The following is a 12372-nucleotide window of genomic DNA, read 5'->3' on the forward strand; positions in this document are numbered from 1 at the left end:
GCCAGTCCTTCAGAATTACTCTCCTAGATCTTCCCTGAGGGCCGCTGTTCATACCTTCACTCACATCACACGAATGTCCGTGCCAGACATCACGGCAGACACCTAGGATAAAGGCAAGAGGCACATGGGACCTTCTGTCTTGGAGCTAGTGAGGGAGACTGACCAGAGGTAAACAAATACATAATTTCAGACATCACAGCGAGAAGCGAAAAAATAAAACGGAGTGATGAGAGAGACAATACTGGGAGCCAGGGGATTATTTGAGATCAGAGACGTAGCACTGGAGTCGAGGCATGAAGGACCCCGGGTCTGGGGTCCCAGCATTTCGAGAGGGAGGATAGCAGTGCAGAAGCTTGGAGCTGGGCAGGAGCACCAGGAGGGGATGTGGGGCTGAGCTCAAGGAAGGGAAAGAAAGCCAGTGGGGTAGAAGGGAGGTGATGGGGGCACACAGATCCCACAGAGCTGTGTGGGCATGTCAGGGAGCTTAGATTTCGGGGGGGGGGGGGAGTTCAGCAGGAAGACATTGGAGGGATATGAAGAAGGGTGACTCATCCGATGTGTGTGTTCGAAAGCTCCCCTTGGCTGCTCCCTAGAGAATCCGGGAAGGCGTGGGGTGAAGGGTAGGGCTGGGCAAAGTGGAGCCAGGCAGACCAGAGAGGAGACTACCCCAGGGGTCCAGGTACAAACATTGGTGGTTTTAAACCCCGGCCACACAAGTAATTATTCCACGTGCCTCCCACTGAGAGGTGCGCTGTCTGTGCTCTCCCTGCTTGAATCCGAGTGGGCTTATGTGTGGTAGAAGCAACGCTGTGAAACTTCCAGGCGAGGTCAAAGGAGGCAAAGGCAGCTTCCGCCTCATTGGCTGGAACACTCCTGCTGGAGCCCTGAGCCACCGTGGAAGGAGTCTGGTGGCTGCCATGATGTGAGGAAGCCCAGGTAGGTAGGTGTTCAATCCACAGTCCCAGTTCAGCATTGGAGTTATCCTGGCCCAGGTGCCAGACATGTGGCTGAAGGAGCTTCCAGATGATTCCAACTCCCAGCCGCCAAGTCATCCCTGCCTTTGAGTCTTCCCAGCTGAGACACTGTGGACAGGGGCTTCTGCGGTCATCCCCAGGGTGCTCTAAGTTCCCAAGACCCATAACTTGCAAGTATAATGAAATGACTGCTTTATGCCACTATTTTTTGTGGGGGGAGGATGCTTGTTACACAGCAATTGTAACTTGAACAGCTGAGGTGGAAGTAGGGTGCAGGGAGAAGGGAGGATGCTGGGCATGGGTCACAAGCAGCCCTGCCAGGACATAGAAGGACCCAGTGGAGTGAGGGGTTGGAAAGACAGAGAGAGAGATGGACAGTGAGCCCTAGGCCGGCAGGAGCCCTCACATGGATGAAGGTAGCAATGAGGGAGAGTGGGAGAGGGAGGTTAGAAGAGCCAAGGGCTTGGGAGGAACAGTCCTCAAGTCTGTCCTAGCCTTGCTCTCCCTCCCGTATTCCTCCTTGTTCTCTCCCACCCCCAGATGCAGTCAGCGCTGGGTTCTGAGCAGTCGTCCTCCAAAGCATCATTCAAATGGGTCCTCTCTTTCCTGGATGCATTGTCATTCTCTTGGACAAAAGATTTATTCACAAGTGTTGGGCGACACTCAGGATGTTGGGGCAAGTGCTGGAAATGTAGCAGTGGATCAAATAAACCCAGTGTCTGCCCTCCTGGAGCAACTATTCTGAGGGCTGATTTGATTACCAGACACACAGGTGGCACTTACTATGTGCCAGGCACTGTCATCAGCACAGGGACTCAGTCCTCTAACAATACCGTGAGGCAGGCACCATTCTTTTGTTAATATTTTTATGATTATCATAATTATCATCATTTTATCGTTTGGAGAAGATGAATTAGGGAGGGATTAAATAAAATCCCAAACTCCCCCAGCTGTCACATGGCAGAAATGGGATTGGAACCTGCAGAATTTTGACTTAGAGCATCTGCTCTAATCCTTCAATTATGCCTCCTGTCTAATGGAAAAGAGAGGTGGAGGCTACTGCTATGGAAAAGAAGGTTTTAGGCATCAAGGTGGGAGATGCACGGAGGACTGTGGGGACGCAGAGAAGAGGGCTGCGAATGAGTGGGTCATGGAAGGCTTCCTGGAGAAGGTGTTCCTAAAGCAGGATCCAGAGGAATAAGTTGGGGTTCACCAGGCAGAGTTTTCAAAGCCAGAGGGAGCAAAGCCTGTGGAAGTCTGAAGGCCCTGATGAATGGAGCATCAGAGGGAATGGAAGTAGGGAGGGCTGCAGAAATGAGACCCAACAGGTCATCTGGGGACACAGGGCATATGAATAAGTTTGGGCTTTATCATAAAGGGAAGCAGGGTGTCACACGATCAGGTTTATGTTACAGAAGGCTGATGGCAGCAGTGACAGGGAATTGAGGGAAGGGGACAGCACACGGAGGCAGAAGGTGTCAACAGATAGGCAGGGCAGGAAGGCCCAGCCCACGCCACGGTGCTAACAGACAGCAAGCAGAAAAGTGGACAGATTTGAGAGCTGGTTTGAAAGCAGCATAGACAGCACGATGCATCCCCATGGACAAGATTCTGTCCTGGAGACACTGTGACTGGTGAGGACAACACAGAGACAGGACAGGGAGAAGCAGGTTTGAGGGTGCTGTGTCTGTAGCTCACTGAAGGGCCAGTTGAATGAGTGTGCCGGGCACTCAGGAGGGAGAGTGTGGGCTTTGGAGGGTGAAGGTCTCCACAGCTACAGGCAGGCAGTCCTCCAAACCAGGGCACGGCTGAGATGTTAGGGAGGCTGAGAAGGCTGAGTGGGGACTGCCTAGCACAGAGCCCCAACTCAGCACCGTTGGAGGAACCAACCAGAGAGGAAGAAGCAGCCAGAGGCGACTGTAAAAGACTAGCTGGGGTGGAGAGGAGGTTTCTCAAAGAGCTAGAGAAGGTGCAAAGAGGAAACCCTTGGTGGCTCAGTGGTTGAGCATCTGCCTTTGGCTCAGGTTGTGATCCCCGGGTCCTGGGATTGAGTCTCACATCAGGCTTGCTGCAGGGAGCCTGCTTCTCCCTCTGCCTATGTCTCTGCCTCTCTCTCTCTCTGTGTGTCTCTCATGAATAAATAAATAAAATCTTTAAAAATAAATAAAAAAGAAGGAGCAAGGGTTTGCAGGGTCAGAGCTTGCAGGGGAAGCAAGGACTGAAAAAGATCCAAAGTCATCAACCCAAGCATCCAAAGATCTTTACAGCATGGCTCCAGATCACCTTTCCAGCCTCCACGTTTCCCAAATCCCCTGTGCCCATATCACAAAAAATTAATGGGTTGCCACCAATATTTACAAAATGGAATTAGACCAGAAAATAACAGCAGACATTGTACATAATAAGGGTCCAATTGTGTGGTATATACTGTGGGTTGTAATAAAAACAAACTTGAGACCGTTCCTCCATCCTGTTATTCCTTTTCATATGTCTGGGATGCCTTTCTCTTCTTTTCCACCTGGCTAGCTCCTCTCATCCTTCAGGACCTTCCCAAGTGTGAGGGTCATCACAAGCCTTCCCTGATTAGCCTTGCCTCTGTCCTAGGCACTTGGTCTCTTCCTCTTTCATCCATCCATCCAACATTCACGGAAGACAGTTTTGTCCTTTGTGCTCCATGGCCCGTTAGCTGTTCCTGGTGGAGTCCTTCCCACCGGAGGGATGTCGGTTCAGGTGCCTCACTTTTCCATTAGAACATGAGGTCCTTGCAGACAGGACCCTCGCTCCTGCATCTCTGTATCCCCAGCACCCCGCCTCGACTGAGGACCACCATGGCTTGATCAAAACAAAACAAAACACAACCCATAGACTTTGGAGTCAGAGGCTTGAGTCTGAAAATACCAGCTCTGCCACTTAATAGCCGCAAAATCCAGGCCAGTTTTTTAAAGAGTTGTTTGGCTTTCTCTGGGAGTAAAAATCTTTCACTTGAATGAGAACTCCCCCAGAGGGAACTATAGCTGATTCATTACAAGACCCCGAACCGGCTGTGACTAACTGCTTCATGACTCAGTGGGACCTATTGCAGAAAGTTCTTCTTTGGCAGAGTCATGCTAAGCAAGAGGCTTTCTCCCCATGTGGCTCTTTCTGCCTGTATCAAGGCAGAAGGGTGTCTCTAGCAGGTGCGCCTCCACTTTGAGCCTCGCCGAGCCTGCCCGGGACAGGGGCACAGAGGACCCTGGCCTTTGGCTCCCCCTGCTGGATACAGAAGGAGAGGCTGCTTGGGTCCCGAGGCCCGCATCACAGCACAGGCCCTGAGCTCCGCTAGTGCCCATTCCCTGCTGTAAATGAAGCAGCTCTTGAAGTTTCAAGTTCTGGCTTCCTTCTGTTATCTCCGTGACCTTGGGAAACATACTTAAATGCTGCTTGCTTCAGTTCCCTCATCTGTAAACTGGGGATTATAAGAGTTTCTACCTCCTAGGGTTGTTGCCAGGAGTGAGGTGCACACCCCGCCCCGTAAAGTGCTTGCCATGTGCCACGCATGCAACTGAACCATAAAACTAATGGAAAGGCCACAGCCGCCACTTGGCACCACCACCAATCAGGACAGGATGTCCGTGTTTAAGACCACCTCCGTCGTTGGATTCCTAGGGTTCAGGTTGTAGAGTCTTCCCTTTTGTCTTTGCTTCTTTTGTTTCTTCATGTATGCTTATGGGAAAACTTCAGCAATGCAAACCAGGGAAAAAGCTTCTATAGCTAAAGTATTTGGAGCTGCTGGGAGCAACTGGGAGGAGCAGAGATTCCCGTGAACCAGGCCCCCAGGGATGGGTGTCTGGGGAAGGCTGTTGGAAAAGTGTGGGTTTTTCAGCATGAGGGAACTCTGGGAATGTGGGGCCTAGGGCAGAAGCTGTTCTATGGAAGCCAGAGAATGAGCTTCTCCCCTCAGCTTTGTCACTACTCTGTGTGGCTTTGAGAAAGTCCCTGAATTGTCACTCCTCAGAGACACTTCCCAGGCCACTCAGTCTAAAAGAGCCTCACCTCCAGCCACCTTCCCTCCCTTCACTGATCTATTCCCTTCACAGCACTGGCCACAGCAGGGACCCCACTTTTCCTCCTGCATCCTGTCTCTTTCTTGTCTGTCTCCCTACTCTAGAAGGGCAGGTGGGAGCGGAGATCCCCCATGAGGTCAGTGGAGGGTCCTGTTCATAAGGAGTCTTAATAAGGAGCGTGCAAGAGAGTAGGGCTTAGTGGGGCCTCTCACCAGTGTGGCCAGAGGAGACCTCTCTGCTGACAACCATATGATGGAAAACACACTCTGTGATGCAGTTCCCCTCCTCCAGACATCGTCCCCAGCAGACTCCTCCCCCAGGCATGTTCATCTCCATAGGCCCCCGCCCTGGCCCCTGTCACAGCAGCCAGCCAGCTGTATCACCTTGACTTGCGGGCTGGTCTGTCCCCCTCACCTCACGTGAGCACTTCCAGAAGAGGGCTCACAGATGCCATGCTCAGGTGATGCTCACAGGACCCAGGGTAACCAGTCCGTGGAGCGCCAGAAGTTGGGAGGCGACTGGGAGGAGCTGGAAAGAAGGTTGCAGGGAGCCTGGGTGGCTCAGTGGTTGAGCGTCCGCCTTCGGCTCAGAGCATGATCCCGGGTCCTGAGATCGAGTCCCACATGGGGCTCCCCATAGGGAGCCTGCTTCTCCCTCTGCCTGTGTCTGTCATGAAAGGCTGTGGATGTGGGAAGCCACAGTGTCATCTGCGTCTGAGGAGGGCAGTGACCCAGTCCTGTGCAGGTTTCCATGAGTGAGGTGAGCCGCTATGATCTTGTGGCTGTCCGGTGTCCAGGCCCTGGGTGACTGGCACGTCAGTCTCCACTTGGAAGGCTCCCACTGTGTGTCAGGCAGTGGGCATTGCGCAGCCTCTCCCACAGAAGCTTTGCCTCCTCCTCCTGCTTGGGGCTGTCGACCTCCAGGCCCTCTCTCCCACGATGGGGGCAAGTGGGACAAGAAGGGGGACCACATTCCCACAGCTAGGAAAGAGCAACAACACAGAGCCCACCCACTTGGTAGAGTAAGGAAATGGTGTCTCCCTCGGAACTGTGATAGCATTCACCATTTATTGAGCACCTACTATGTGCCAGGCCCCCTGATGGACTCTGAGTTTTTTGCTCCCTGGAAACACTCTTCTCCCAGGTAGTTTTACCAGTGGTTCCTTACTTCATTCAAGCAGTCCCTGATCATCCATCCTGTCCCTACACGGCACCTACACACATCTTACCCTGGCTTTATTTAGCTTCTAGGCGTTTGTTGACACTCTCTCCAACTTTACACAATGGGTTTCTTCATTGGCTTATTTTAATCTGTTTCCCAGCTGTACTGTTAGCCCTACAAGAGATAGATACTCATCGCTTCGCTGCTGCATTCCTAGAATGACGGCTGGCACTTAATCAGCCCTCGGTGAACGATTGTTGGATAAATGAGTAATTGAGTGGGTCTCATTTACTCCTCATAACCACCTCGTTTTCCAGAAGAGAAGACTGAGATGTTGAGAGGTTAAGTGGCTTGTCCGGCAGCTAGCGGAGTGTCTGGCACACAGTCAGTGCTTAATAAAAGTTAACTATCGATTCCTTTTCTGTCTTGCCCCACGTCTTCCCACCCCTGCTAACAACGGGGCCCTCTATCCTGGTTTCATCTCCATTCCAGCCCTCCCACTGCTGTGCATGAGGTCAGTGATTCAGTGCCTAACACAGTGGGGCCAGGATGAGTAGGGCCAAAGCATCCTGACTGGGAGGAGTTGGAACATGGGGATCAGGGCTGGAAAAGCAGCGTCTCACTCCTCCTGCTGCCAAAGTCCTATTAACTGCTCGGCTGGGCAGCAAACCCAAAGGCCTGTTTGCAAACTTGGGGCAGAGCATGAAGGGTGCAAGGAGGCAGCCCATCCCATAGATGAGGAGACTGAATCCCAAAGCAGATACTAGAAGATCCTGAGACTTGGCCAGCTTCTGGAAGAGTCACACATGAAAGGCTGCTGAGGCCGTGGGGCAGCAGACGCAGCCTGGAGTCCCAGCTTAGCCACTTGCTATGCTATCTTAGGAAAATGATTAGCACCCCCTCAGCCGCAGTTTCCTCCTCCGTAAAATGGGGATGATAATAATGCTACCTCTGAGTTACATGTGATCACGTATGTAAAGCATCTAGCAGAGCCTCTGGCATATATCATGCGCTCAACATACATTGATATTTGATGATGATGACAGTAATGACATATATTGGAACCCAGCCTTTAGGACCAGAAGGAATCTTAAAGGTCATCTATGCTCGTGTTTCTCAAATTTCTTTGTCTGTCACAATGACTTGGTAACGAATACAGATGCCCAGGTCCCTTCCAGATCAAGCAGGGCTGCCTGGGAGAGGTGGGAGTGGCTTTTCTGCTTCTAAGCAGCCCCCCAGGGGCCAGCCATGTCTGGCTTTGCCGGAGCAAAGGCTGTTGAGGATCCAAATCCAGACCTGTGGGCTGGGAGGTGAGGAGGCAGAGAGAGTCGGCCTCCAACAGACTTACTCTGGAATCCTGGGCAAGCCCTTTCTTTGCCCTCTCTGTGATCCATCCTTCCCACTCATACCTTGAGGAGTTTGGACAAGTCATCCAGAAGCAAGAATGAGACCTGAGGCCTGGTTTGCCTGAGACCTGAGTAGAGGTGGGTCGTTTTGTCTGTGCGACTCCCAGGTCCTCACAGGAGCAAGCGGGGAGGGAGCACAGTCCCTGTCTTGGCTTCCTGCTTTGAGGAAGCCAGCTGGCAGCAAGAGAAAGGCAGGCTCCCATTTCAAATCCCATCTCAGCCATGTGACCTTGGGTGAGTGACTTAGCTCCAAAGCTCTGTTTTCTCATCCTGAAAGTGGAGATGCTCATCCTCATGGTAGAAGGTCTCTGAGAAGTCACTCTGGCAATGCGTTTGGAGCCAGTGGGTCTTCTTAGATACATCTGAGTACTACAGTCTCATGTGGCCTCGTTGATCACCGGCCAGCTGACCGCGGGCTCCTGGTCACCTTGGGAGGACGCTGCTTATCACAATTCCACCCCCAAGGTCTTCCTCAGGATAATCTGTCCCGGGTGATTCATCTCGTGGGCCGGGCCCTTCCTCTCAGGCCTGAAATATCTCCCTCCCTTCACCATTCCTGGGTCAGGCCTGTGACCCCCACCATGTGACTTCCTCTGGGGACTGGCCCTGGGCCCCTGCCCGCCTGCCAGCCCTCCAGTCCCTGGCCAGTGACCCATTCTGGGCCTGACATATCAGGCAGGGCTCAGCTAGAGAGGAGGAAGCCCACAGCTTGTTGTGCTGGGGAAAAAGTGCATCCCCATGTCCGGCTCCCACCCTGGCCCAGCCACACCTCTGCCTTCGGCAGGCTGGGCTTCCGCCGCACATCCTGGCATAACCTGACCCGTTTATCACCCAGCTTCCGTGTGGTGCCCTGCCCCTCGGGCACACGCATTCCCAGGGAAGCTTCTGGGCTGGCTGGAGCAGAGGGGTTGACCAGTGTACCCCACAACTTTGTGGAAGTCACCTTTTTCTGGAACCAAGGACAGCTCTTTGGAGAAGGTAAAGAGTTGTAGACACACATCCCAGCTCCACTGTGGACTTGCTGTGTGACTTTGGGCAAGCGAGTCTACCTCTCTGGATCTTAGTTTACCTAATTTTAAATAGAGAGAAAAAAATACTTCCATCTCCCATTGTTGTGAGGATTAAATAAGATAATACAAGTTGACTGATACCCAGGCTTCACCTCCAACCAATTAAATCCAAATCTGAGGGATAGGTCCCAGGCATTGGATGCAGCCAGGCATGGAAATCACTGGTGTAGAAAAATAATATTAAGAGCCAAAGCTTTGGAGGAGATCAACACGGGTTTGGATTCTGGCTCTTTTATATAATTATCGACCATCAAATAGATCACTAGCCTCCCAAAGCCTCGGTTTACTTGTGCATAGATGGGAATAATAGTGCTGAACATTCCAGTGCTGTTGGGAATTAGTACTTAACATTCCAGTGCTGTTACAAGAAATAAAAGGAATAATACGTAGTATGTCTTTTGCACATAATGAGCACCCCAAGTGACACATGTGAGCAGACCTTTGTCACTTCACCACAGTGCACACAACAGTGAGCGCTGTGCCCAACCCACACGTGGCACTTCCAACAAACATCTGCAAATGAGTAAGTGCGGCTTACCATAGGTTATAAAGTGAAACATCTGTTATCACAAGACAAAGCTCCTGTCTTTGGACAGACTTTAAAAATGACACATCCCTTGCTTGGGGCACCTGGGTGGCTCAGGGGTTGGGCATCTGCCTTTGGCTCAGGGTGTGATCCCGGGGTCCTGGTCCACGTCGGGCTCCCCACAGGGAGCCTGCTTCTCCCTCTGCCTGTGTCTCTGCCCCTCTCTGTGTCTCTCATGGATGGATAAATAAAATCTTAAAAAAAAAAAAAAAAAAAAGGATATATCCCAGCACCTGGATCTGCTAGGAGTGGCCAGGACTCTGTTGTGACCACTGAGATGTAGGTGGAAGTCCCAGATTCTTAGTCCCTTGAATTTGCCCTTCTTTGTGGACCTCTGGCTGCCATCCTGAAGAACGGCAGAATGGAAAACAAGAACTTGCCAGCATGGAAAACAAGGACTTGCCAGCGTGGGTGAACTGCCATTGCAGCCCAGACTGCACCTCTGGGCTTTCATTTTTCCCCCAAGTGAAAGGAAAATAGACTTCTTGTTGTTTAGGCTCCTGGTTAGGGAGGTTTTTTTTGTTTCTAATAGAAGGAAAACCGATGCTTTGGGCTTCCTTGTTGTTCTACTATCTTTGCTTCACAAATTTGTGTCTCGCCCTTGCACAGGGGCCATGCTAATTTCTGTATCATTCCAATTTTACTATATGCACCCCCAAATCAAGCACACTCATTGTTCTTTCTGTTCATAGTTGTCAGACTCCAGTTAAATCTATGCCAAGAGGACCAGCAGCCTGTGTCATTAATTCCCTTGTCAGCCCTCTAGGTACCCTGGAAAGCCTGCCCAGCCCCAAATCTGACCTCTAGAAGGTTCCAGAAAGGAAAGTGCCTCACTCCTTCCTCCCAAGACTGAAAGCTCCTGGCTCCCATTGCTCTCCTGAGCATGGTCTCTGGAGTCAGGCGAGTATATGAGAATCTTAACTCCTGCACTGATTTGCCATGGGCAAGGTGTCTTTGAACAAGCCTGATTTCACATTTGTAAGTGGACCTCTGCCAACCAAGAGATAGATTTAGTCCGGGAACTCAGAGAGGGAAAATGCAAAGTAATGCTTCCAAATGAACCCAGAACTAGGTCTGAACATCTAAGGGAAGGGAGGTGAGAGAGCAAATGTGATTATCACAGACCTGGGCATTATAAAAACAATAACCCAGCCACAGAGTGTTGGGCGTGTGCAGGGAAGAGAGTGCGAGGGACTTAACTTTTCTCACCCTTCACAGTAGGGAAAAATAGAAGTGAGAGTGAAACATGTAAATTAAACAAATATACAACCCCCCCCCAACTTCTTAATGTTCTTCATAATCTTAGGGGGTCTTGTAGGAAACAATATCTGATACAGTAACAAAACAATGGAGCAGTGGGTCAAGTTAGCAACTGCTTTGATTTCAGTTAAATTCTTTTTCTTTTGTTAAATTTGAGGATAAATCAGCTCCATATTTTATTTTTAAAATTTAGCACACAGAATAAGAAATAGGTGTATTGTGAAGAAGCATCATAAACAAATGCCAAAGAGATGGACGGTTTACTTAGCAAAGACTTTTGGAAATGTATCTAATAATAAAAGCATTCAACTTATACCATACTGATGCGTTTATTAAAGATTTCAGTGTAAATGATGAAACTCTAAAATACTACAAAAAACGAATGTGTCTTGTTAACTGGTACAAAGGTAAAAGGGAACTTTCTAAGGAAAAGGCAATGAAAGAGATGACAAAGGAAAAAATGATGTGATAAGGTTAAAACATCAATACATCATAAAACAGAACACAAACAATATAAAAGTAAATAGTTGGGTAAAAATAATTTTGACAAGAGGTAGCTATCCTTAATACATAATAAAAATCTCTAAAAAGTCACTTTTATTCTAATAAAGAACATGAATAGACAATTATGGATAGAAAAAACAGTAATTACAACAAATATAATAAAAATTACCAAATTCATTACTAGAGAAATATGCATTAGAGCCACAATAAAATACTATTTATTATCTATACAATTGACAAAATATACTTTTTAAAAAAATATTTTACTTGTTTATTTGAGAGAGAGAGCAAGGGAAAGCACAAGCTGGGTGAGGAGAAGAGGGAGAAGCAGACTTCCCACTGACTGAGCAGGGAGTCTGACACAAGGCTCAATCCCAGGACTCCGGGATCATGACCTCACCCAAAAGCAGACACTTAACGGACTGAGCCACCTAGGCGCCCCGGCAAAGTATACTTTAAATGTTAATTCTCACTGCTCATTAAAACAAGTACTCATGCATCCTTTGTGAGGTTATAAATTGATATTTATTTTAGGAAAGCAAACTGAGAATTATCTCAGAAATATTCACAGTCCTTAAGTCAATAGTGCTACTTCTAAAGAAATAATCAGAGATGGGTTCACAGATGTCTATACAAAGATGTCTATACAGATGCCTAAACACTGTCTTTTATTGCAGTGTTATTTATAGTAGTGAAAATTAGCAATAATCAAAATGTCCAACTATAGGTAAGTAATAAAATACATTATGATTTATAATTCATGAATTTGATAGAATATTATACAGCCATTATAACGCTGCTTCCAAACCTTATTTAAAGACTTGGAAGGTTTTCATGATACAGTATTAAATGAAAATTCAGGACCTGACCTTATATTTGTATAATTATTACAATAAACATCACAAGTGGAAATAAAGAAAAATTTGCTTGAAGAGTGTGATCGACTCTAAAGTTTCTTTTCCTTCCTTCCTTCTTCCCTCCCCACCTTCCTTCCACCCAAACTTCCTCCTTCTTTCTCTCTCCTTCTTGCCCCCTGCAATATATATGCCTACAAAGATATCTGGAATGATATTGCCTAGCATTAATCCTGAATATCTGGAGTGCTGAAATATGTGTGATATCCTACCCCCTTCATTTTTGCACCATTCTGCCTATAGTTGAATTCTTTGTAAAACGTATTTAGCATTTTTATAAGAAAATAAAATCATTTTCCAAAAAATTAATAATACCTATTTTTGTAGAGTTTTGGTGAGCATTGAATAAGATGACCAGGAAAGCACCTGGCACAGTGTGGCAAGCAGAATTCTGAGTTGGCCCCAAGATTCCTGCCCTATGCTGGACAAGCCCCGTACATGCAGCTCCTGCCTG

The 12372-nt window shown here is 48.7% G+C and overlaps 1 non-coding gene across 1 annotated transcript; it reads right to left on the reverse strand.

The window, feature by feature from the left end:
- Positions 1-9804: 9804 nt before the first annotated feature.
- LOC112662996 (U6 spliceosomal RNA) lies at positions 9805-9908 on the reverse strand. Its single transcript, XR_003138988.1, has one exon. It is a non-coding gene; the product is annotated as a U6 spliceosomal RNA (small nuclear RNA).
- Positions 9909-12372: the final 2464 nt, after the last annotated feature.

Source organism: Canis lupus, chromosome 20, assembly GCF_003254725.2.
Source record: "Canis lupus dingo isolate Sandy chromosome 20, ASM325472v2, whole genome shotgun sequence".
Classification (NCBI taxonomy): Eukaryota; Metazoa; Chordata; class Mammalia; order Carnivora; family Canidae; genus Canis; species Canis lupus.